Source organism: Onychomys torridus, chromosome 16, assembly GCF_903995425.1.
Source record: "Onychomys torridus chromosome 16, mOncTor1.1, whole genome shotgun sequence".
Taxonomy (NCBI): Eukaryota; Metazoa; Chordata; class Mammalia; order Rodentia; family Cricetidae; genus Onychomys; species Onychomys torridus.
Genome location: NC_050458.1, coordinates 61,245,480 through 61,273,056, shown reverse-complemented (window position 1 = coordinate 61,273,056; position 27,577 = coordinate 61,245,480). Strand labels below are relative to the sequence as shown.

The 27,577-nt window shown below is 42.4% G+C and overlaps 1 protein-coding gene across 1 annotated transcript in view; it reads left to right on the top strand.

The window, feature by feature from the left end:
* Positions 1-15,331: 15,331 nt before the first annotated feature.
* The window catches only part of Scaf11 (SR-related CTD associated factor 11), a 48,043-nt gene continuing 35,797 nt past the window's right edge, over positions 15,332-27,577 (top strand). Inside the window, 1 exon segment of the mRNA XM_036207981.1 lies at positions 15,332-15,547. The gene's annotated coding sequence lies outside the window, so the exon portion shown is untranslated.

Here is a 27,577-nt window from a genome sequence, read left to right as displayed (position 1 = left end):
TGAAATAAATAATAGTGAAAGAGAGGACACTGAAGTTAGTTCCACGACACTAAAAAGGATCAGAAGAGACAACGTATTGTGAGCAATTGTATGCTACTACACTGGCTACCCTTTAAGAAGTAGGTAAACTTCTAGAAATATTTAGCCCACCAGGCCCAAATCATAAGGAAACAAAACATGTGAGTCAACATGTAACTAATGTGGACAGTAAATGAGTAATTACAAACATCTCGTGAAAAACAAGACCAGGATTGAGTTCATTGCATGCCCAACCGAAAATATCAACAGTCTTAGAAAGATTATAATAGAGTCCCAAATCTTTACAATATCCAAGATACACTCTATAGTGATATAAGGGCTGGAGAGATGGCTCAGCGGTTAAGAGCCACGTACTACTGCTCTTCCCTAAGACTCAAGTTTGGTTCCCAGCACCCATATTGGTCAGCTCACAATGGCCTGTAAGATTTTCTTGTAGTGCTCTTAACATATGATAATATAATACTTACGACCAGTATAGCTAAAATAAGAGCAGGAAAAGGGAATGGTCTGTACTACTGCAAAGTTTCTGCACTGTATGTAAAGGTATACAATATTAACTGAAATAGACTGAATAATGCAAAGTTCCTATTGTAATCCAAAGAAATCCACTAAAAGAAATACAAACAATAACTTTAAAGAAAAATAATAAATGCAATTCTAAAAAATTCAAGTAATCAAAAAGAATGTCAAGAGGAATAAAAATGGAACCAAGTAGACTGGATAAACAGTGAACAAGTGGTTTGGGATTTAGCTCAGTGGTAGAGCGCTTGCCTAGCAAGCACAAGGCCCTGAGTTCGATCCTTAGCTCCAAAAAAACCAAAACAAAACAAAAAGAAACAAAACAAAACAAAACAGTGAACAAGTAATAAAACAATATATCAAGGATTATATTAAATGTAAATGGAGTAAAGAAATCTAATTAAAATGCAAAGCTGAGGCTAAGAATACAGTTCTGTTCAATCCTCAGCACTGCTGGAGAAAAAATAAGCAAAGATGGTTAGGATAAAATTTTTAGAACAGATTTTTAAAGACAAAGATCTAACTACCAGTGATATCTAAAAGAGATACTTGAAATATGAATAAAGAGTTGAAAGTGAAAAAAAATAATGAAAATTATAACCATAAGTTGGATGGGCTGGCTATATGCTGTGTATCAATTTCCTCCTCTTTGATAAAACATTCCATCCTGGAGGGAAGCTGATTAAAAAACACAATAGTCTAAGGAGGTAAAATACCCATCTTGTAGAGGAGCTCATTAAACCCAGGAAATAAACAACTCAAAGGCTTTAGGAAATCCCTGAAACCAACCAGATTCACTAGGCCCAATCCTATAAGCAGGAAGGGTTGCTGAGGAACATTCTCAGACAAGCAGCACTACCTAGAAGACTGTTCAAACCACCTGGAAGAAACAGACCAGCCAAGCAAGCCCTCTAGAAGAAGCAGAGACCAGCTGAATAGCTAACGGTAGACCTTCCTAGAAAAGCTCAGCTCTGCCTAAAAGAGACAGTCTCCAGTGTGCGTCATGCTCCGGTTTCCAGGTCTCATGAGCTGTCACCCATGCTGTGGTGGGCATTAGTGATGCAGCTGTCTTTGAGTCATTCCTGCTCCTGTAAGTGACCCGTCACCCACACTCCTGTGAGGAACCCCAGTAAACTCACTGGTTTCCCAAGTTGGACTTTGGTGGTGTCTGTACTTTGGTCTGTCACGGGGAGTCCTCTGTGTTGGATGAGTAGACATTTGTTCATGTCTCCTCGGGAATAGTGTTATAGAGCACTGTACTAAAACCTTCAAATGAAGAAAAGTCTAAGAGGCAGGAAGAAACAGTTCATACTGAGAGAAGGCTAATTAACGGGGTGAGGAAACAACCGTAGGTGTGTACCCGTCTCCTGGGTAGGTTGTTTGCTCACGGAGGGAAAGTCAGGTTTACTCAATTGGTGACATGCACAGGAGTAACTCACAGGACTCTTGAGGCCCCTCCCTCAGCTGCTCTTCTCCTTTCATCCTTCCCTTTGATGGCTTTGTGACCCATCAGTGGCTTCGAGATCCAGCCAGTCAGGACCAGCTCTTCTCTGCCTCCCTGCCATGTGACACAAAGGCAGCGCTATTCCCGAGGATAGCTAGCGGAGTAGCCAGGGTTCTTCCAGGGTTTTGCCCTTGCCCTCATCATTCAAACAGGAAGAGAGTAAGTTTTTTAGAACAAGGAAAAGTCTCAGATCGCTTCGTAGAATTATTTTGATTTGAAAACAAGGTTTATTCATTCAACGGCGATCCATTTTAACTCTAGTCCTCCCAAATCATCTGGATGCTGCTCAAGGGGGAGAGTGGAAGGGATGCTGAAGAAACAATGCATTAGTTTGCTAGTGCTGCTGTAACCGAGCAGCGGTGAATGGGAAGCCTAAACAACAGAATTAATTTACTCACAGTGCTGACTGAATTAGTAATAGAAATCCAAAAATATGTACGTGTGTGTGTGTGTATGTATGTATGTATGTATGTGTATGTATGTATGTGTATGTATGTATGTGTATGTATGTATGTGTGTATGTATGTATGTATGTATGTGTATGTATGTATGTGTGTGTATGTATGTATGTGTATGTATGTGTGTATGTATGTATGTATGTGTGTGTATGTATGTATGTATGTATGTATGTACGTACGTACGTACGTATGTATGTACGCATTAGCTGTCCTCCCAGTCATCACGAGCACTTTCCTTCTGTACTTCTTTGCCCAGAGAACCTGCTGTCACCTGTGCCCTCTGTCCATCAGCATGTGGCCCTTCTGCTCTCTACAGCTGCCTTCTTGAGTCTTCTCTCCCCAGGGACAGGCCAGACTCAGGCTCCCTAACCTGTGCTTGTCCCCTGTTCTAGGGCTCCCAGATGAGCTCGGTTTTAAAGACTATGTTCCCTTGAAGATGGAACCTGCCCGACTCCTTCCTTCTCACTTACACTGAGTGACAAACTGAGGTTCTTCCTCGATGCTGACCTGTTGTTCACCAAAGAAATCACAATCCTATCAAAACCTGCAACTGGATTTGAGGCCGTAGAGATGTAGATTTTTCTGGGGATAAGAATGGCCAGTCTCTCTTCTCCAGCTTCCTGATTTGCCATTTGGACGGAGCCTCTGCTTCCTCAGTCTCTAGTGTGAACGAACTGTGCCCAGGTTGGCTTCTTCCTGGCACGTCACCCCGCTCTTGGCTCTGCATTTTTAGGTAGCTTATCACTACCCTTGTGAATTTCCAAAGCAAGTCCATTCTAACTCTTGGGAGTATAGTTTTGTTTGGTTTTGGTTTTGGTCTTAATCTTTCTCCTTCAGTGAATCTTATGCAGGAAACTTCCAGTCTGCTGTTTTACCTGGAAGTCCTTTAATATGTTTTTATGACAATGGCCACCATGATCAAAGTAAAAAGATGTTGAAAATGAATAGTGCATATACACAGGTAATACCAGAACTCAGCAACTCTAACATAAAAGGGATCACACAGGAAAATTAGAAAAGTATGACATTAATTCAGTGTAAGGATATGGGAAGGCTGTGGATGTTCCACAATTATATGAAAAGAACTCAACCCCAGGAATTGTCTTGAAGCTGCTAATTAAAACAATGGTAAGGGGGCAGGAGGGATGGCTCAGTTTTTAAGAACATCTATCTTGTATGGGACCTGAATTTGGCTCCCAGCACTCATATCTCACTGTTGGCAGCTAACTGTAACTCCACCTCCAGGGGAGGCAATGACCTCTTCCAGTCTCTGTGGACCCCAGTACTCATGTGCATATACTCACAGACAGAGAACTCATCCAAATACATAATTTTAAAAAAAAGATTTATTTATTTATTATGTATACAGAAGAGGGCATCAGATCTCATTACAGATGGTTGTGAGCCATCATGTGGTTGCTGGGAATTGAACTCAGGACCTCTGGAAGAGCAAGCAGTCGGTGCTCTTAACCTCTGAGCCATCTCTCCAGCCCCAAATACATAATTTTAAGAAAACCTTTAAAACAAAGATTAGATGACATTCGATGCTAATCAAATCAACAAAAATGTAACATTTTTGTGTTAGTCTTGGCAACAGTGTAGGGAAATGGGCATCCTTCCACATTTAGGTTGGAGTGTCCACTGCAGTAGTCATTTTAGAAGTAATCCAGTGTGATACATTTAGTCACAAAAATCAGAAAACCCAAACAAATAGCAAGAGTTAACTACTGAGTCATCTAACTGAATGTCTAGGCACCACAGTATCATGCCTACCTAAATGGTGTCCTTATTCCTTCCTCTGCTGAGTGGAAGTCATTCACCATAGGAGGGTCTCCTCACAAGGAGAGCTTGCATGGATGTAGCGGTGAGTTGAGCAGGGGAAGAGTAGAAACCCTAAGACAACGTCGTTTAACTAAGAGTGAGGCCAGATTTGAAGTCTCTTCACGTCCCCTGTGTCTCCTGTCCACCATTTGTCTGTTGCAAGAATCTGTGCCTGCCTGAAGGATGTCTTGTGACTCTGTCCCTTTATCTTTATGGAATAGTAAAGAAAGCATCACGTGGGGGAAGGAATGGGGTACTTTATAAAAAAATTTAATGGAGTTTTACGAGGTCTTAAGTCACTGGCTCCAACTGACACAAATAACGTACATCATAGTTTATTGAGCAATATCCATAAATGTTGTGTTCAACACTTATTATAGATATTCATTTTAGAAAATAGCTTTTAACCTCGGTATTTGCTGCCTTCAGCAAATGATATATAAGCATTGTTCTGGGACATTGCCATGGAAAAGTACATAACTTAAGATTACAGATATGCATTATTTTAGATTATAAAAGTTGATGACATGGGAAATCCAGGACAAGGAAGGTTGATTATTACTTTGTTCTCTTATAGTCAAATTAAACAAACAGGCTGAGTACACAGTAGGATAGTAGTCTTAAGTGACCTCAATGTATATTACTAACTCTGGATCTGAGGTCTTGCAAAAGTTCTAGTCAATTAGAATATAAGAGGTATTTTCATAGTCTTGCATAGCCTCACAGAGAGATCCCAAATAACTTAATGATGCACCTTAAGGTTTTGGAAAACAAGGACAACATGTGGTTGTTTGAGTAAGAATAGCTCCTAGAGGCTCATATAGTTTAATGTTTAGTCATTAGGGAGTGGCACTACTTGAGAAGTATTAGGAGGTGTGGCCTTATTGGAGGAAGTGTGTCATTGGGGTTGGGCTTTAAAAGCCTAAGCTGCTGGGTGGTGGTGGTGGTGGTGGTGGTGGTGGTGGTGCACGCCTTTAATTCCAGCACTCCGGAGGCAGAGCCAGGCGGATCTCTGCGAGTTTGAGGATCTCTGCCAGTTCGAGGCCAGCCTGGGCTACCAAGTGAGTTCCAGGAAAAAGGCACAAAGCTACACAGAGAAACCCTGTCTCGAAAAACAAACAAACAAACAAACGAAGCCTAAGCCAGGCCTAGTGTCTTTCTCTTCTTGCTGCCTATGTTGCAGTGAGAACAGAGACTCAGGTCAAAATGAAGGGTAAGGATTAAAACAGCAAACAATGAAGAACAGGTATTTATAAGAGAGCTTGTTGTTGGGTCTGAGATAACCAAGTTAGACAAATAATATGAGGGACAAGGCTCTGAGCCAATGACAGTAGGCTGGCTGTCCTCACCCCAGCCCTTGATGAACAAACATAAGGCTCTATGCTCTTTTCATGTATTTTTGCTTCTAATGCTGCTAATTGCAACAGACTAAATTGTCAATAAGGATGACTCCTACTAAGAAGCCTCCATCTGTTTCAGGAAGGAGACCCTAGACCACCCCATAGATGAGGAGTTAACTTAGAATTAGTACAGCTTCTTTGTTGCTGTGAGAACAGAAATTAATGTAATTAGCAGCAGCTGAGATACCTCCAAGTTCAAGGCTAGCAACACCAGCCAATAGTTAACAGCAGTAAGTCAAGGTCAGCAGCTAACCAAGTCCAAGTCAGAGATCTAGGGGGCCTCAACCAACCCTAACTGGGTGAGCAACACATGAACAAAGGCATGAACATCTCCTTGCTTGGGCCGGGAGAACAAACACAGGTGTGGTCCCTCTATTGGCTTTGCCCATGAGACGCAAGAGAACTAACCAGTCTCAAAGCAATTACCCCAGCCTTTATCCAGCTTCTGCCACAGCTCTATAAAAACCCTAGACTATGAAGATCAATAGCTTCCTGTGATGGCTAATCTTGGTTGTCAATGTGAGTATGTCTAGAGTCAACTGAAACCCAACCAGCTGGGCACATATGTGAGGGATTTTTCTTGAATGGCTCATTTGAGGTGGAAAGAGCCACCATAAACCTAGTCGTATCTTCTGGTGGCTTACTTAAAAGGACAAGGAAGAAGGGAGCTTTTGCTGTTTACCTGCTTACTTTCACTCTTACTGGCAAGTTCATCTACTCTGTTGCTGAGGCATTACTTTGCTGGTATTAGAACCTAATTCTTCAGGATTCCAGCAAAGACTGAAGAACAGCTGAGACATCCAGCCCTGTGGATTGAACAACTGCTGCACTCTTGTCCTTTCCGTCAGAAAACAGTCATTGTTGGAATAGCCGGACCACAGCCTGTAAGCCATGATAATAAATCCCCTTTTGGCGTATGTCCAAAAGACTATCCTACCACAGAAATATTTGCACAACCGTGTTCACAATAGCTAGGAAATGGAATGAGCTTAGATGTCCATCAAGTGATGAGTGGACAAGGAGAATGTGGTGCATGCACATAATGAGATTTTCTTCATCTGTAAAGAAAAAAACATGAAATTTGCATAAAAATGGAGGGAGCTATAAAAATATTTAATGAAGTAACCAAGGCCCAAAAGTCAAAGACTGCATGTTCTCTTGTGTATCACAACTTTGGGCCTTTAAGTTGGAATGTCTATAGAAACCTGGAAATAACAAAGGGGCAATGGAAGAGGGAGGAGAGGTCTTAAAGAGGAGTGAACAGTAGAACATGTACCATCAAAATAGAGGGAGGGAATACTGGGGTTGGCAAAGTCTAAACAGAGATAGGGTAGGGAAGCGGGGGAGATGGGATACAAGGAGAGTGTTAACCCAAACTAAGGCTGTACAAATAAGTCATATGGAAACACATTACTTTATAAAACTAATCTAAAAACAATTTTAAAATTACTTTGAACAAAGGTATTCTGCATGGGTGGATAATGTCAATCTCAGAACCTATGGGTTATTAATTGAAAATCCTAGTGCTGGGTGTGGTACACCTCTCACGCGTTGTTGGTCAGGAAATCCCAGAGACCCCCCCAAATCTATGTAGGGTATAGTCGTTGGCTTTATTTGTCTGCTGTAACTGGATGGTAAGACCCTGAGGCTGCTATGCAGGCAACCAGGGGAGAAAAGTCAGCAATGGTCTTTCCCAGCCTTCGACCTTGCAATCCACGAGCACCAGCTTGCTAGGCAAAAGGCAGTTACTGGTTAAAAATGTCAGGACTATTATGGGTGTAACCCAAGGGTTTCAGATGGGATCAGAGGCCTGCTCAGTTGGGTGGAATTTGAACCTCGTTCTGTGGACCTGATCAAAGGCCTATTAATTGACAGGGAGGTCATGGGAACTAGGAATGAACTTACCACTTTTATTTTGCTACCTGGACATGTCATCAAACTGCGTCCTAAATATTTATGTTTATACCTACAGTCTAGCGCAGCTTTCAGAATTGACCCAAGACACTTCTTTGTAGCAAATTACAGTTAACAGAGACTCGCGGGTGTCGGAACACGGTCCATAAATGAAGCGGTGTGAGGCGAGTTTTGAGTGCTTGTGAGTAAACGGCAAGAAAAAAGAAAAAGACGAGTCTTGTGACCTCTGTTCCTTCTAACACGGGTTTATTCTTGGAATGTGCTTTTCAGTCCCTCTCAGGTGTAGAAAATAGGAGTGGGTTTAGTCCAGATTACCCATTATTACTGTTGTTATCCAGATAATCCCGGCAAGCCCTGTCCTTGTGATTGTATACAGCTTGAACTCATGGGAACTTTGCTCATGTGACCTTGGTTAAACATCAGAATATAAACTGTCTGATGCTCCCAAGAAAGTTGGCTAGTGTATGAGACTTCAGTCTGCCTCGTTTATAGGCTCCATTCTCCTAGGTCCTACGGTCTCTACAGCGGTGACGCATGGGTGGTCACGGTACTGAGAATAAGTGGCTGTCCAGTGCTCAGCCTTAAACAGGATACTCATATCACCCCCTCCATGGCTTAGTGAACATTGTGGATGCAGGGGCAGAAAGAATGTAAGAGCCAGCTGTGAAATGCTCACTTATGTGCACATTATGGCTGTGACAGGCATGAATTCTCAACAGCTATGGTTGCTTGCATAGTTCCTGCACTAGACTGAGCTCCGGGCAGCTTAGGGCAGTGGTGGGTTACTGGAGAAGAGGAAGTCATTGTCTTTGGTGGTGGAACCACTAGTGAGATATCCATGCTCCAGTGGATAGCATTAAACCCATGCCCATGCAAATGGCTCTGGTTAAACCCAGTGGGTCACAAAGTAAAACAACAACAACAACAGAACAAAAAGGCCTGAGAGTGGAGTAGGGGCTTGGCAGCAGAAGGTGAGGAGATGGTGAATGTGGGAGTGACGAGTGTGTGAGGATATATTATATATGTGTATGAAACTGTTGAATAAATTAAAAATCACACACACACACACATACACACACACACACACACACACACACGCACGCACACACACACACACACACCACACACACACACACACACACACACACACGCACGCGCACACACACACACACACACACACACACACAGGCAAACAAACATCCTTGTTCTTCCTGTGAGGCTGTGGACCCCGAATTGTGTCTGCAGATCCAGATGTTACGACTAGGAGTGATGTAAGTCACTTATATTCTCTTTCTTTCTTTTTTCTTTTCTTTTTTGGTTTTTCGAGACAGGGTTTCTCTGTGTAGTTTTGGTGCCTGTCCTGGATCTCGCTCTGTAGACCAGGCTGGCCTCGAACTCACAGTTAAGTTACATATTTTCATAAGCTATGGAAATAAAGAACTTTGAGCCATGACTTGACGTTGTTTCTGTTGCATTCTTTCCCAAGTAGATTTGCAGTCAAATGAACTCTGCATCACCTGACTTCTCTGAGAGGTGTCAGTCAGCGCAGGCATCTCTCCAGCAACACAGGTGGGTACTCTTCTCAAATGGGACCCTCTCAGACTCCTTTCCTTGGAGTTCAGCTTCTATTGTTAAAATTTCTTGGTCCTCAGATTACACTCACAAGCTGCCTTGTCTCCAAGCAATGAAAATTGGTGATGAGTGTCTGTACTGGAGGCGTGGCAGACTGCATGTAGAAATTCTGATGGCAGAAGATTTTGTTCAGGACATTCTGCACTAGAAGGTTTGTCTGAAGGCAATTTTGAGAATGAAGTGACTGGAGCATATGCAGCCCTTGAGATCTTATCATTAAATGGACACAGGGACACGGGAGACACTTTGATATGAAGGTAGACTTCTCCATAGAGGGTCAGGTGACTTGTCTACAAGGCCCTGAGATGTAAGCACAGGAGAGTTTATTTTTGGCATCTAGACCCACACTTGAATAGCTGTGAAATCCCATGAGCAGAAGCTTATGTTAGCCAACCTTGGACGACACTGTGGTCTGTAGAGAACGGAGTTTTGGGAAGGACCCTGCACTTCCAGGGACACTCGGGGATGGGAGGCAGTGTTTAACATGAACTACCGTCATCAATGAGTTGGCTGGGTGAGTGACTATACAAACCTTGCCCATGGAGTGGGTGACCAAGGCAGTTTTGTTGACGTGTTGTCAAGTCTCTCTTGTACAGCTGGTGAATATAGCTCCTGAAGTGTGGAAAATATGATTACAGTTTGTTCACTTAAGAAAGAAATCAACTACCAGTGCTGGAAGACATTGCCTCTGAGGACAGAAGTACCTGACTGCAGCCAAGATTTCTCTTTTTTTTTCAGAGCTGAGGACTGAACCAGCGCCTTGCACTTGCTAGGCAAGCGCTCTACCACTGAGCTAAATCCCCAACCCCCAAGATTTCATTCTGATGGCAAATGCATTGTCTGGAGTTCAGCAGTTGGTCAATACCAGCGGGGCTTTGGCTGTTACATTCTCAGGGTAATCAAGGCACTTGGCACAGCAAACTGGCCTTGCTTGCCTTTGAAGATGTCTTTACCCCACTGACAATCATTACCTTCACATCATGGACTAATGCCCACAGAACCCAGCCATTGTTGGCTTCTGTCGGAATGTAGGACATCAAAGAGAGTGCAGTTTTCTGGCAGGTGAAGCATTTTGGATGAAAGGAAACACAGGCAAGGTGACCTGGGTTTGCTCTTTACTACTAGCATGCCTGGCCATAATGTTCACTCGGTTGTGTTAAAGGAGCTGATGCCAGGAGCGACCACCATGGATTTTGGATGCTAGGGCTGCAGGATTGGGGTGTAACCTCTATGCCAATTTACCACATGATTCAAAGTTCACAGCTAGGGTATCACACAGTGTATATACACCAGTGGCTAGGGCTGGAGCCAGGAGGGCTTGCTTTATTGACCTACAAGGCAGAGTGCTAATGGAGCACACCACCAACTCCATCTGTATTAGCTGGAAGTGTAAGAGACTGTATCTGAGGTTCATCTTTCTTGAGTGGAAGGTGGGTTTTAATAAAGTTGTATTATTTTGTGACAATTCCTATAAAATAACTTTTCCTTGTAGCATCTATGTTTCATCCCTTATATGGACATTGCCTATTTGACCACATTTTGTTCATGAATCTTAACTGCATACCTTTTGAGTGTATAAATTTTACCAATATAAACATGCTAGTGAGATTAAATTTAAAACTTCCTCTGTGATATAAAAACTCAAGAGGAAAAACATGAAGTTATTTGTTCAAAACCTTAAAGGAGTTAAGTGACAGGTATTAGAATTGTCTTTTTTTCTCACTTATGCTGTGATTTCAACTCTTAATGTGAATTTTATTTTGTATTCTATTTAATAATTTATTTTAATTTTGTTTTATGTGTATTGGTGTGAAGGTGTCAGATCTCCTGGGAATGGAGTTACAGTTATGAGCTGTCATGTAGGTGCCAGGAATTGAACTCAGGTCTTCTGGAAAAGCAGCGATGTAGCATGGATCTTAAAAGTTCTTATTAATAAAATCAAACCTGAGGCCAGTTATTGGGGTGAATGCTGGAAGATCAGAGAAGCAGAACAAGCCACAGCTATCTCACCTTGCTAGTTCCTCAGGTGATCCTGTTTCCTCAGACTGGAAGCTTCTGAGTCCTCCTCCACATGAATCTCAGCTGAACTGTGCTGCTCCAAAGCCTGAATGCTAAACCAGCCAAATGCTTAACTTAGTTCCTGTCCTCACGCCTTATATACCTTTCTCCTTTCTGCCGTCACTCCCTGGGATTAAAGGCTGGGTTTCTGGGATTAAAGGCATGGGTCACCATGTTTAGCTGTTTCTAAAGTGGCCTTGAACTCAGAGATCTGGCTAGTTCTGCCTCCCAAGTGCTGGGATTAAAGGCGTGCACCACCACCGCCCAACTTCTGCTATGGCTTGCTCTGACCCATTTTCTAGCCACCATTTCTGGCTCTGTTCTAGTGGCTGTCTATTCTCTGACCCCAGATAAATTTATTAGGGTGCACAATATATTGTGGGGAACACAATACCACCACATTTCCCCTTTTTGTCTAAAATTTAAAAAAGGTTATAACTAATACAAGAAAAATCATATCCAATAAGTATATACAATATACACAGTCAAGAATTACATTTACGATGTCTAGTCCATTAACATTTGACAGATTCAGGTGAAAAACTCCATTATATATAACAATGTCCAGTCCAGTAACATTTGATAAACTCAGACAAAAAAATTTTCATTACTCCTATTTAAAAAAAGTAGTTCCTTTTTAAATGTAGATCCAATAATTGACCTTTTTATCTGATTATATCCATATTCTTTTTTCTTTTCATAATAGCTTCAGTAATCTACCTTTTGTCATTGTTATATCTTTCCCTTTTTCTTTTTAGTGTAGATTCAATGATCTACCCATTTATCCTATTATTTCTTTATATTTTTTCTCAGGGTAGATTCAGTGATCTACCTCATATCTATATTCTCCTTTTCCTTTTTTAAACAAAAACTCTATTTTTGGGTTAATTGTCAAGTCCTGTATCATTTGTGCAGCCGCTGCATAATGAGAAAGTGCAGGGCTTGTTTCAAGTCCTTGTTCAAGTAGTCTGTCAGGCTGGATCATCTCACCTAGCCATCTCGAATTGTTCTGACCAGTTTGTAGTCCAAAGTCGATCTTTCCGTGGTGCTAATGGCTTGACTATAGTCCACATGAATTCATCTTTGTAGGGTCCCATCATCCTTTTGAAGATTTCAAAGTCACTGTTAGGTATGGTCATGGTTCTCTGCAGATTTTTTTTTTGGGGGGGAGGTGTGAATTCTGGAAGAGCAGTCTGTTTATAAAAGACGAATTATAGCAATTATTTCTGGTAAAACTGTCAAGATCTATCCATTACCACCCTTCATGTTCAAAGATCCTGTGGAAAGTTAGTTGCCTAGAAAGTGCAAAACAATCGTCCATTTTGATGAAGGTATTTTTAAAATTAATTTATTATGTACACAGAAGAGGGCGCCAGATCTCATTACAGATGGTTGTGAGCCACCATGTGGTGGCTGGGAATTGAACTCAGGACCTCTGGAAGAGCAGCCAGTGCTCTTAACCTCTGAGCCATCTCTCCAGCCCTTATGAAGGTATTTTTATGTGCACCATTTGTAGTTTTTTAGCACATTTCTTTTTTAGGGGCTGCAGATTTGGCTCAGGCCAATTAGCACTGCTCTTCCAGAGGACCTGGGTTTGAGTCCCAGCTCCCACACAGTGGCTCATAACCATTTGCAACTCCAGCCACAGGGTATCAGATGCCCTCTCTTGGCCTCCATGGGCACTGCAAGAACGTGGTAGATAGACACACGCAGGCACAACACCCAGACACAAACTAATTGTGTTTGTGTGTGTGTACATATCCGTGTGTGAGTGGAGGTATGTGTCCCACAGTGCAGATGTGGACATCAGAGGACAACGTTGGGTGCTGATTCTTGCCTTCTACAGTAGTGTACAGGCAGGGTCTGTTGTCATTGGGAACAGGCTGGTTGACATGCCAGTGTCTGAGGGCACTCATCTCACTGTGGGAGCACTGGAATTGCTGACCCCTGCCATGGTGCCCGGCTTTCCATGGGTTCTGGGGATTCAAACTCAGGTTTCCATTCTTGTGTGGTCAGTGCTTAACTTAACGAGCTGTCTCCCCAGCCTTCATTTGTTTCTTAGTTATATTTAAATATAAAATATTAACAAGTATGCCAAACTCCATTGACTTTATTCGTCCATTTTATAGTTCATCCTTTATTTAAAACTCTGACCCTCTTTATTATAAATTTAATAATAGAGGTGAAACAAAGCAAACAATACATTTTTTATCATGTAAACACAGTAAAGAGGGTACTATATATAGAAAGGGACATGGTCTCTCTTCTGGGGAGCAAGAGGCTGCCTCTTACAGTGCACCCTCTTGTAAGTGTATTTCGTGGATGGCGAGAAGGTGGGCAAAGGATAGTTTTAGTTAGGGAGGAGGAATCGTTTTTTGGTGCTGTTATACAACACGATGGTTATAGGATGGATTTTAAATGTTCTCAGGACATACGTACAACGATAAAATTGAAGCAGGAGAGCAGGGGTTTGAGGGTAGAATGGGCTGCACAGTGAGATTCTGCCATAAAAAGCCTCATAAATATAAAACACACATGAGAGACTAGTCCATTGTACATCTTCACCAGGAGCTACTCTACGGCTTAGATTCCCTAGGGTGAATTCCGGGAACTGCCAGCCCACAGGAAAGCTAAACTCCATCTGTTGGATGGTTAACAGTGCCTTTGATTTGATTTCATCACATAACCTTTTTAACAGGCTTCGGATTCTCCTACTCACCAGCCTTAATTGTCTTTACTACACGGAAAAGGTCCTTCAGAAGGGTTTTGGTTTTTATCAGAACAAAGTATTCTAACACCCCTAGATCATTGCATCCTCAAATACCGCCATACAGCAACAGCATCACATCCCCAGACCTCCTGTGAAGATAACGCATTGCAATGCTGCAGACTTAGGGAGAGACAAGTTTGCCATCCACGCATTCCTAAAGCAGTTATTTACCCAGTCCCTTGTAGGTGCTCGGCTCTGTGAAGAGCCTGGTGAGACACCCTTCCCGTCTTCAGTGTGACGTGACCGGCATTGAGCAGCCATGCAGCACAGGATGACGGTGCCAGGGAAACGACAAGATCAGAGAGATCAGGGGACGTGGCAGCCAGCAGTCTGGGAGGACGCGGGCTCGAAGAGGGGAGGGAACCAACAGCCCGAGCCCTCCGGGGTGGCCGGGAGAGAGCAGCGCGCGTGGACAGCAGGAGTACAACGAGAAGAGGCAAGAGCGTGGGGCAGGGGTGTGTGTGAAAGAGCCAGCGACTGACGAAAAGCCTGTAAAAGACACCTGCGAGGTCAAACAAAAGATCCGAGGAAGCTCCAGGTACGGCAGGACATCGCCCAGGGACTGCAAGCCACCACCCAAGAGCGGAGACGCCTAGCCTGGGTGACGCCAGCTCAGGACGTGGGAGGATGCCCGGGGCTGGCGGGCCGCCGCGCACGTGCTCAGCAGGTGCGCCCTGCAGCTGGCCGAATGCTGCCTCCGCGCCAACCACGCGCGCGAACTCTCCCGGGGCTCTACGACTGCAGCCAAGACCGCAGTCTCTCAAAAAAAACCATCTTTATTGTCCCCCGCCACGACGGACCCAGCCAGGAATGCCCGCTAGAGAAAGAGAGCACGGCCGGGAAGGCGGCTTCCGGGCGGCGCATGCGCGTAGCGCTCCGCGCGGCCGGAGGGGCGGGGCGAGAAGACCATATTTCCCAGAAGCCTCGGCCACTCGCCGCGGCCCGAGCTCCCGCTCTCGGGCCGCGCGGCGTGCCCCGCCCACCACGTCGGCCCGTCGCCTTCCCAGGGACCGGCGCCCCCTGGAGGTCCGGGCGAGCACTGCGGCGCCCGCGAGCAGCCAGCGTGCGGCAGGTCCGGCCGCCCGCCCGCCCGCCCGCGTCGTCACCACAGCGCGCCGACCTGTGGCGGCGCGGCTGAGCCCGGGCGGAGGGAGGAAGGGAGGGAAGGAGGGAGGGAGGGAGACGGAGAGTCGGGGGGGGGGGGGGGGGCCGCCCGACACGGCGGGGGGGGGGAGCGGCGGTGGCGCAAGCCGCGCGGAGCAGCGCTGCCCGGGTCCACTGCTTCGTGGCTGCGTGCTCCCGACCGGGCCGGCCGAGCCCGCGGGCCCCCGCGCGCTTCCCGAGCGGCCGGAGGAGGAGTCCATGGTGCGGCGGAACTTAGCGGCCGACTGACGGGGAGACCTGGCCTCCTGCGCCTGGACCTCGGCCTGAGGTAAACACGGGCCGGCCCGGGGGAAGGGGAGACGGACGGGGCCCAGGGCGCAGCGCAGCGCAGGGCGGCGCAGCTCGGCGGGGGCGCGGGCGCGGGCGCGGGCGCGGGGCCGGGCGGCGGGAGGCCGGGCAAAGTTTGGGGCTCGCGCGCGGCTCGGGCGGCGGCTTGCGCTGCGAGCAAAGTTGGAGCCGCGGCCCCGGGCGGCGCCGGCGGCCGCGCGGGGTTGGAGGTTCCGGTGTCTGCGCCGGGGCCTAGGCGCGGGGCCGGCGCGGGGCTGCGGGGCCGCGGCGGAGGCAGGAAGGGGCTCCAGGCCAGGGCCGCAGCCGCTCCCCCTCCCCTCCACCCCCAGTGGAAACGTGTCGGCCGGGCTTCCGGGCGCTCCCAGGCTGGCCGCTTTCCCCCCCGGAGTTCGCGCCGATCGCTGAGCCTCCCAGCCCGCTAGTGAAACCAAACTTCACTCCGCCGTGACCTCTCCGGCGCCTGAATGAGGAAGGAGAGCCGGCGCCGAGGCTCGGCCTTGCCCTCAGCTGCCGCCTCCCCCCCCCCCCCCCCGCCTTATTTATTTATTATTTATTTTAAAAAACCTGCTGCCGCCGGGGCTGCGGGCCGCCTTAACCGGCCGAGAGATGGAAACTGAAGTCATCTCCCACCCCGCTTTAGACCTAGGGGTTTTGTGCCATTTCAGAGGTGGCTTTAGAGATAGATACATACACGTTCGTCTTGCCGCCCGCACGTATCTTGAAAAATGGATTTAGAAGACACCTGGCTGTGGTGGATGAAAACATTTTCCAGATTGAAATGGCAAATTAAAATGCCCAGTGTATCAACACGTATAATAACCGTGTCACATTAGTATATAGTTAGCCATCTTCATGTGTGATATAGTAAACAACGCATAATGTAAGTTGTACACATTAGTTCTACTATGTAAGAATGCCATCTTATCATGCCTGATCAGTTTTTTTTTTTTTCCCATCGATTTCTGGATTACGTTTTGACAACCGTCCCTGTATTAGCAATGTAGGCAGAACTGATGAAGTTTTTAGTGTGCCTTGACTGGTAGAAGCTAATATTAAATTTCCCCCACTTTGGGCAGTTTTCTCTGGATTTTGGGAAAAGCATGTTAATACATGTATTTTCGCATTTTCAAGGAAAAGCTAACACATGCATGACTGCAGAACATTGAAGGCAATAGATTCTTGGCCTTTGTACTTTACCGGTAATTTTAGTCAAATTTAATGGGTAACCCTGTCTCTGCAGACCATGCCTTTTCTTTCCTGCTTTGACACTGTTTTGCTGTTATTTAAAACCCGCAGGAAAAAGTTGGTGGGCCTTTTGTTATTGTTCACCTAACCAGGAGAAACACAATTTTGAAAATACCTTTGGATTTGTTGTATACTAGATTGTTAAAGATAATTTGAACTGGGCTGGAGAGATGGCTCAGAGGTTAAAAGCAGCACCGACTGCTCTTCCAGAGGTCCTGAGTTCAATTCCCAGCAACCACATGGTGGCTCACAACCATCTGTAATGAGATCTGGTGCCCTCTTCTGTATACATAATAAATAAATTTTAAAAAAAGATAATTTGAACTAATTTGCCTTTTGTTTATGCAGTCAAGTTTTCAAAGATTAGTAGTTTTTTTTTTTTTTTTTGTCTGGTTTTTCGTTTGTTTTGGTTTTGGTTTTGGTTTCTCAAGACAGGATTTCTCTGTGTAGTTTTTGGTGCCTGTTCTGGATCTCTCTCTGTAGACAAGGCTGGCCTTGAACTCCCGGAGTGCTGGGATTAAAGGTGTGCGCCACCACCACCGCCCCGCAGATTAGCAGTTCTGAAATGTAGCTTTACTTTACCCATAGTTTTTTGTTTGTCGGTGCTTGTAAAATAAGTAAGCAGTCATTCAGTTTCACTGTAGTGGACTCTGCCTTTCAAATTGAAGTACATTTTAAGTTTTCAGTTGAATGTTGCCTTCTGTAAATATACTCATGCTGAAAAACCATTCTTCAATATGACAAAGGAGAAAAATACAAGAGAAGAAAATTAAAATTGTTATGTTACTTAAAAATGTGAAATAGAGAAAATTTTAAGAAGAATGTTCTTCCCGGAATTCCTTCCTGAGGTTATTGGGCCTCCTATCAGGGGAGCTCAGTTTCCCCCTCATCCTTGGAGCACTAGTCAGTTTACAGGCAGTTTTCATGGACCTTGTTCTGTTAACCAAGGAAATGAGGTGAAGTACACCTAACTGCTGCTGCTGATTCAGCACAGCACCTTTAGTGAGGAAGTACAACGGTGACCACCCATCAGGCTGGTGTACTGCACTTTTTAGGTATTTAGAGCAAGAGAGCTGTAAAAGCACAATTCTAGGGGGTAATGTGTGTTAAAGTTAAAACATATAACATAAAGTTTGTCTTGTTAAAGTTATAAAATCATGTATACTGTATACCCCAGCATCTGCTCTTGTCTGTCAGTAATGTAAGTTGCATCTTGCCTTGCCTTACCTTGCAATCAGATAAAGGTTTATATATAGCCCAAGCTGGCCTTGAACTCCTGATCGTCCTGCCTCTGCCTCCCAAGTGCTGAAATTACAGTTTTACTAGCTTTAAAACCTAGATCATGTTAAAAAAAAAAAAAAAGCATTTACTTTATTATTTGTTTATGTATATCCATGGAAGCCAGAAGAAGGTGTGGGATCTCCTGGAGCTAAAGTCAGTTGTGAACCACTAGATGTGGGTATTGGGAACAGAGTTCTGGTCCTCTGGAAGAACAGCAAATAGTCTTCACTATTGAGCCATCTTTCTAGTCCCCAAACCCAAATTCTTAATATTGTCTTTCTCGCCTTGAACTTTGTTTTAATTTGAGCAGTGGTGAATGTAGTAAGCCCTAGAGCTGAGTTAAAATAGCCAGTATGAAGTTGTTCTCTGATGTCAGTTTGTGTGTTGTGTTGTGCCCCTCCTCCAACACTATAGTAATAAATAAAAATAGATCCAGTGCCAGGCGGTGGTGGCGGCGGCGGCGCACGCCTTTAATCCCAGCACTTGGGAGGCAGAGGAAAGTGGATCTCTGTGAGTTGGAGGCCAGTCTGGTCTACCGAGCGAGATCCAGGAAAGGCGCAAAGCTACACAGAGAAACCCTGTCTCGAAAAACCAAAAATAAGTAAATAAATAAATCCAGTATCATTTGAATTTTATTCCTAAGAATTACCTTTGGATTGTGTCTTTTTCCTTTTTTCTTTTTCTTTCTTTTTTAGGTTATGGCACAATAAAATTTCAGTGTAAGAATTTAAAAGCGCCATCATCTCTTGGAAAATAATTTCCTAAAATGACAACAGCAGCACTTGCCTTTGTTAACCCACAGTCTTTAGTACTCAGCAGCCAGAATGAGCCTTTTTGTATTAGATTGTGTTAGTTCCTCGAGTCTCTTGTCTGACTTCATCCGGTTACCTTTTCTCCAACCTCGTCTCCATGCTGCTGAGGTGTTCTGACTTCTCCAAATGAATCAGCACACCCTTCTCCATGTTCCCCATTCTATCTTATGTCATTCCCTGGGGCATTTTATCTCTTTCTCAAAAGACTTGTGTTTTTTCAGTCCAATGCAACTTCCACGAGAACAGTTTGTCTTAATCCTTTTCGTATTGCATGTGTGTGCACACGTGCACATACAGCTCATAAATGGAGTTCAGAGGACAACTTGGAGAAGTCGGTTGTCTCTTATCTTGGACCTTAAGGTTCAAACTCAAATCACCAGGCTCTGCATCAAGTGCCTTTACCTGCTGAGTCACCTCACTGGCCAGGGTTTGTCATTTTATCACTGTTTTACTCCTAAAAACTTGAACAATGCCGAGCATTGTAGTAGGTAAATGATACTTAGTGGATTCATATGCTTTCTGTTGTAGTTATTAAAGCTAGTATTATGATTTTTCAAGGTTAGTAAGTCCCATTTGAATAATTTGCCAAATTATTTACATTTGTGCGTGTAAACTACATTCAGATGTTCAGATGAAGAGTCCATGTTTATGTTGTTATTTTTTTTAATGTGTGCACACATATATTTGTCTCTTGAGTGTCTGTTCACATGGGTGTCTGCATAGCCCAGAGCTCCTGTTACAGGTGTTTGTGAGCCACTTGACATAGTTGTTGGGATCCAAACTCTGGTCCTCATTATTGAACAACTAGTGGTTTTTGCTGCTGAGCTATCTTTCTAGCCCAGGAGTCCTTTTAAAAGTGGCAGTTTGTGACCTTGAATCTGTCATTTGTCAATATAGAAACCCTTGAGGATTTAGCTAAAAGCAAAGTGTTGTAACTGTCTTTTTATTTAAAAATAAAATGTTCTTTAGAAGCTCTGTTGGCTGTAGTTTTGGTAGTTCAGTAGGATAGGTAGAAACGGCATGAAAGGAAGGAGAGGCAGCAGTAGTGGAAGTGGGAAGATAAATCTGGAGGCTTTTAGCAGTAGTCTGGGGAGGTGGAACACCTTGAATAGATATTTGAGACAGGAGATATGGATGAAATCGCCCAGGGGAGGGAATATAACTGGAAGAAAAGAGAGATGCTCTAGGATGGAAACACAGTGGAAGGATGTGATCTCCCAAAGAACACTGAAGGCCAGAGAAGCAGGAGTCAGTGCTGAGCCAGAAGTCACAGAGAGTCTCTCAAGGGGAATGTGCTCAGTAGGGTCAGATGTGCAGGGGCTTGGGTAAGAATCCCATTTTTTTGTTGGAAAAAACAGTACAAAACTCAATGGCTTATTGAGTAGGTAGGACTTTAAGTTTATTTTCAAATTGGTGTTTGTGTATTTTGCTTGACTAACAGTATTGAAATCAGTTTAAGAAGTTATTTACCCACAGTATAGAAGACACTTAGTATTAATCAAATAATTACTGTTAGCCAATCTGCTGCAGGTAGTTTACCTTTTAGTTGTAGATATTACATAAATTCCATTCAATAGCTTTGTAATATTAGATGTATTAGTCTATTTTACTTTTGAGTCTCTAGAAAGATTAAATGTATTGGAGTATCTGCTTCATATCTATAGGTAGGACCATCTACTGTTGGCTTATAGATAGTCATTATTATCAGTTGTCCTTCCCATGTGTAGATCATTGCTGTCCAGTAGACATTTCTGTGATGTAAATACCGTGTGTCTCTATTGCCTACTGTAGTAGCTTATAGCAGCAAGAAATCTGGCCATTGTAATTGGGGAACTAGAGACGTCCAGTAAGGTAACCATGGCAGTTAGAGATTAGAGGTCATCGAGAATAGGGTTGGTGATTAATTTAGTTCAGTGGTAGAGCACTTTCTGAACAGGTACAAGGGTTTTATCTCTATTGCTAGAAGAAAAAAATACGTGAAAATGTGCACTCTGAAGCAGTGATTCTCAACCTTCTAATGCTACAACCCTTTAATACAGTAGTCCTCATGTTGTGGTGAGCCCCAACATAAAACTGTCAATTTGCTGCTATTATGAATTGTAATGAAAATATCTGATAGGCAGGATGTCTGATACTCAACCTGTGAAAGGTTGTTCTACCTCTCAAAGGGTCATGACCCACAGTTTGAGAAACACTGTTCAAAAGTACTACTTTGATTACATATGACTTTTAGATGCTGTAAGTTTTGTAGGTTACTTAAAAATTGCAAACTTTTGGGGTTGGAGAGATGGGTCAGTGGTTAATAGCACTGACTGTTCTTCCAGAGGAAAAATAAAGTTACATAAATTATTTAAAATGTAAACTTTCAGAAAAGCTGTAAGCCTAGTTTAAGCATTTTTCCCCCTCTGAACCACTTGGGAGTCAGTTGTAGATGCGGTTTATTAATCATTCAAATGAATAAAAGAAGGACTTTCTGTTGTTATTATTTGTTTGTTGTTGTTGTTGTTGTTATTATTATTATTATTATTATTATTATTATTATTATTAGACACAGTCTTGCTGTGTAGCTCTGGCTATCCTGGAACTCACTCTATAGACCAGGCTAGCCTCCAACTCACAGAGATTCCCTCTGCCTCTGCCTCCCGAGTGCTGGGATTAAAAGGCATCCAGTTCTGTTAATGTAATTATAATGTAAACATAAAGGTCAATAATTAATCTTAATATATTGCTGCCATTTAACCTCAGACTGCATTCAGTTTTGCCAGTTTCCTTATTTATTTTGTAACAAAGGAATTGTGTTCAGCAGTCTGGTTTGCATTTCATTCTAGTGTCTCTTTAGATTTTTTTCTCTTTGATTTTCCAGACATGGTTTCTGTGTGTAGTTCCTGCTATCCTGGAACTCACTCTGTAGACCAGGCTGGCTTTTAACTCACAGAGATCCATCCGCCTGCCTGTACCTCCCAAGTGCTGGGATTAAAGGTGTGTACCACCACTGCCTGGCTCTCTGTAGACTCTTAACCTTCAACTCTTTTTAGTAACTAATAGATATTTTGTAGGAAAGGCTTCTGAGTCTAAAGGCCGTTTGTTATCAGACTTGGTACTTACATCTGCAGTTGTCCAGATTTGGTCAGTAAAATTCCTTCAGTGCAGTTGGCCTTTCTTTTCCAGTTGCTGTATGTTGAGGGGTGGGTGGGTGTGAGTGAGCTCGGAAGGGAGGTTGGGATCTTGCATACCAGGAACTGGCTCCACAAGTGTATTTTTTTCTTCCAACAGCGAGGTTGGACTTTATTGTTGTTTTTTAAAAAGTGCGTTGTTGTATGTGTTCTGAACTTTCAGTTGTGAGCAAACAAAACATAAGGACTGACAATATAGGAAAGGGTGTTTGTATATGCAGCTTTGTTCATTTTTTTGTATTCTGTTTCTCTTAACTCCATGTCAGGAAAGGGTACAGTATCTTAATAATCTACATTGTCCTTGTATTCCAATGTATTGTAGGAGAAAATAATTAAAAGAAAAAAGTAATCAAGACAACATGATGTTTTGAAAATTCCCAGAGCAATGACATTTACAAGTTATATATGGTAGTTTATTGTAAATGTAGTTGTGGCACTGGTACATATGCCTGATAATCTGTAAGAAGATGTTTCTATAAAGCTTGTGTTCCAGTGGAGTATAAATGTTAATAACTTCAAGAAAAATTTTAAGCTATCATTCACTTGAACCCTTATTGTGAAAGAATTTTTCATGTAGGGCAACTTCAGTGCAATGCACTGTATTATTGTAGGAACAGTTACTTAGATATTAACATAAGTGATATGAATGAGATACATGAAACGGTAATTGTCTTTATTGCTTCAAAACTAATAACAGAGGGCAGGAGCTTCAGATGGCTTGCTTTTTCAGAGGACCTGGGTTCACTCCCCAGCACCCACATGATGGCTCACAACCAGCTCTAACTCCAGTTCCAGGGGTGCTGCCTTTTGGTCTTTGTGGGTACCAGGCACATGAGTGATACACAGACTTACACATGGGACAGAATGCCCATACACATTAAAAAAAAAAAAAAAATCTTAAAACTGCCACAGAAGTAATAGAATTAAAGTATTGGGAAGCTAATATAATTAAGCTTTAAAAGGCGGTGGTGGTGCATGCCTTTAATCCCAGCACTTGGGAGGCAGAGCCAGGTAGATCTCTGTGAGTTTGAGACCAGCCTGGGCTACCAAGTGAGTTCCAGGAAAGGCGGAAAGCTGCACAGAGAAACCCTGTCTCGAAAAACCAAAAAAAAAAAAAAAAAAAAGTTTTAAAATGCATTTCATATTAACATACTACTCCAACTTTCTTAATTATTGTTTGTGTGGCATGTTTTTCCCTATTTTATGGAAAAAGACGCTTATACTTTCTATGTCTTTGCACATAAAGTGAGTTTCTTAGGAAGGTAGGTTTCAATTCTGTTTCTGTCTCTGCCTGTGTCTGTTGCTCCCTACCCCCCAGTGTGTGTGTGTGGGGGGGGGGGGAGGAGAGAGGGAGAGGCGCGTATGTATGCTGCAGTTGCATATAGAGGTTAGAAGACAATTTGGTTCTCACCTTTTCCCTTGTTTAGACAGATGGGAGAGTGAGGAGATGAGAAAGGAACACAGTGCTAACATCTTCAGGGGATGTGGCTAGGAAAGAAGACACAGGGAAACTGTTGAGCTAAAGGATATAGAATGTTTTTAAAGTTAATTAGTATATTCCATTTTAATTTATGTATTTATTATTGGGCTTGGAAATCTTTTTGTTTTTAAGGTTGTATACAAAATGTGAAGTTTTATTGTGGTGTGTTGTCTTTGTTTCCTGAATGACATTTTCTTGATTGCCAAGGATGGCATACACTTTTTCTCAAGCATTTCTTGGTCACTTGGGTTTTTGTTTGTTTGTTTTTTGAGAACTGTCTATTTAGGTCAGTAGCCCCTTAGATAATTGGATGATTTGGTTGTTTTGGTGTTTAAACTTTATAGTTCTTCATCTATCCTGGATATAATCCACTATGTAGTTGGCATGGATCCCCTCCCCCATTCTGGAGGTGTTCTTTTCATTTCAGGGATTGTTTCCTTTGCTCTGCAGACACTTCCTATTTTCGTGTGATCCTGTTTATCACATTTTGGGATTTTGTCAGGTGCCTTTCAGAACAGTCCTTGTCTTGAACAGCCTATGTCTTGAAGAGTTTTGCTTATGTTTTCTTCTAACACAGTGATTCTCAACCTGTGGGTTGTGACCCCCTTGGCATTGTCAAATGACCCTTCACAGGGGTCACATATCAGATATCCTGCATATCAGATATTTGCATTACAATTCATAACAGTAGCAAAATTACAGTTGTGAAGTAGCTACAAAAATAATGTTATGGTTGGAGGTCACCACAGCATGAAGAACTGTATTAAAGGGTCACAGCGTTAGGAAGGTTGAGAACCACTGCTCTAGCACTTTGAAATCTCACATTAAGATCTGCTTTGATTCTTTGATCCATTTGAGATGATTTGTGCAGGATAAAAGATGGATCTAATTTCTTTTATATTTGGAAGTCTAGTTGTTTCACTTGTTGAAAAGGTTATCTTTTCTACACAGCAGGGTCCCAATCTCAAAACAAAGAAAAATAAAAAAAGAAAGAATGATACTTTGGTGGGGGGTGGATTTCTGAGCTTTAAGGAGCTGTTGGTTCAGGGCTTCGTTTGATACCCCTTTAAGGAACTTGAGTTAATATGTTGGTTATTGCTTTGACACAGATTTGTAGAGTATTGTCTGAATTATTCCATCATTTAGAATATTTTGTTTTAGGAATGAATTCATTCAGCTTTCACTTTTCTCTCCTGTTCCCTTTGCTATTAACATATTTTATTGATATACTTTATATTAAATAAGCCATGTCAGTTTTTACTAAAGGCTATCAAAGTCATAACACAGCAGAAAGACCAGTTAGAGATTTCATTTGAGAACCCACTTTACAGTTTGTAAGATTGATAGTAAGATTACATTTGGTAGAGAATCTCAATATTCTTTATCTCTAAAAACTTTATGATCTTTGTTAATCTTTTCAGAAAATCAAATATTAGTTGTTTGTTTTTCTAAGACAGGATTACCCAGGTAGGTCTTGAACTTGCTATGTGACTGAGGATGACCTGGAACTTAGATCTTCCTGCCTTCAGCTCCCAAGTGCTAAGATTACAGGGAATGGAACTCAGGGCTTCATGCATGCTAGGCAAGCGTGCTACTGGAAGAGCTGTATCCCTAGTCCAGTATATGTTCTTTAAGTATTTATTCATCTTGTTAATTTATAAACCACTGAGCTAGTACTGGGGGGCGGAGTGGGGGACTTAATGCATGCCAGACCACACGAGACCTGCAGCACGCCTCCCAAATCAGAACATAAGACAAGCCCATTACCATCCTTCCCTCCTTTTCTAGTCTTCATTGGCCTTGAACTGGTGCCCTCCCAGTTCAGCCCCTAGTGCTGGGATTATAGACATGTTCACCAAACTTGGCTTTTTTAAATGAAAACTTTTTTCTACATCAAAGATACTTCAAACTGTTTTCTTTCCCATTTTTCCCCCTCTTGCTTTCTCCCCATGCTAAGCAAGTACTCTTACCCCTAGCTGTATACTAGCCCAGTAGCTGGTATCTTACCACTGGTGGTTTAGTTTTTCCTGTTGTGTTTTGAGGAATGAAAGTAATTGTGGTATGCTGGAATTGGGTGGAACAGGAATGTTTTGATTCCATTACTGTATTTTCAAATTATTTTTGTACTAAAAGAGTTTGAAAGTCAACAACAAGACTAAGGGAATGAGACAACAGACAGTTAGCTATTATCATCATTTTATTAATATAAGGTCCTTATGCAAAAGACTGGTTTAATACAGCAACTTAAATGCTGTAGAAGTGGTTATTCTGAATTGTTAGATGTTGATTAGTTTGTTTTCTGCTACTATAATGAAATACCTGAGTTGGGTACTTAACTATCACAAGGAATGTGTTTAACCCACAGCTCTGGATGTTCAGAGATGTGGGACCAGCATGTACTCTGCTCTGCTCTGCTAGTTGCTTCTGTCATGTCACGTGGAGCTGCCTTCCTGACAGGGTACTGAGGGAGGTCAGTGAGGTAGTTATCACTTGTTAGAAAGTAAGAGCTAAAAGTAATCAGAAAATTGTATATAGAAATCCAGACCACAGACACTTAAGTATAACTTTTTTTAGAAAAATATACTGAGTAGAAAAATTTAGTATCTGATACTAATTGTTTTCTTTTTAAAGTTTATGTAGTATGTGGTATAATGAATATCTGGGTTAGACTAATTGTATTTCATGTACAATTATCAAATGCTTATTTAAGAATACTGAAAGAAATGTGAAATACTGATTTAAGGATACATTTATTTAATGAACATATAAAATAGGTTTATTTTTTGATAACTAGGAAGAGGAATTTAAGGAATTTACATAGTAAGCACTACTAGAATAAAGAGGTGTGTTATTTACAATGTATAGTAACTTTCTAGAGTTTATTCATTGTAGCAATGTATATCATTATGTGACAGATTGCTACAAATAAGGTGAGCATGTGTCAAGAAACCTTTCAAAAAATAACAGTATTTCTTTAAAAAGAGAGAATAGTTCTGGAGTTAAAACTCATAAAGATTTAAAAGTTTCTTTTAAAAAGAAATAAAGTACTATCAATTCACAAACAACATTTTGAACATTTTCTTTTTCCCCCTTATTATAGGTGAAGAGTCTATTCTCATTCCTTATAATAATCAGTCTATTTGATCATTTGTTTTCATTTATTTTAATCTTGAACTCTTGGAGTTTTTTTTTTGTTATAGTTTGAGTATGTGTGTCCCCTTCAATTTTCATGTTGACTCTTTAATTCCTAGAGTAGTAATAGTGTTAACAGGTGGAACTTTGAGGGGTGGTTAGGCCATGTGTGCTCTGCCCTCTGGGATGGAATTAGTCACTTCTTCAAGGGCTGGAGAGGTAACCAGCCTGGCCATTTTGCCCATCTGTTCATTATGCCATATGAGGCCACTACAGCAAGGCATGATCTTCGAAGCAGGAACTGGTCCTTTACTAAATACAAACCTGACAGTACAGCACTGTGAGAAATAAGTTCCAGTTATTTATGGAGAACACAGTGTTAAGTATTTTGCAGCACAAATGAAATAAGATAGGTTTATTTTCTGTGCCCTGTGTAGTTATCTATTTTCCTTTTTTTGGGGTGGGGGTAAGGTTGGTAAATTGGGAGGATAGTTGACCATTGTTCTGTTTTGGTTAGAAGAGAAGGATTTAACAACAAAAATTGCCACATCTTCTTCTCTTTGTATCTTGCCACCCACAGCAACCCTTCTCTCTTGGTTCTTTTGCTTGCCAGGTGTGAGGGTACACTGCTCTTGTTGAGTGCTCCTACAGTTTTGTAGTCATGTTTGGTTATAAAATAAGTCTGAAATATCTCAGTGGTCCTTTGTTTTTTCTCTAATAGACATAAGTTTCATTACTAAATGTAAATTCTTTTCTATACATACAGTGTTTCTCTTTATGCGACATAACACACATTATTTAAAAATAAAACTTAAGGGCTTTAGGTTTGATTTTTGTCATTTAAGTTAGTAATTATAAGAAAAATGAAATTACATAATTTTCAGGAA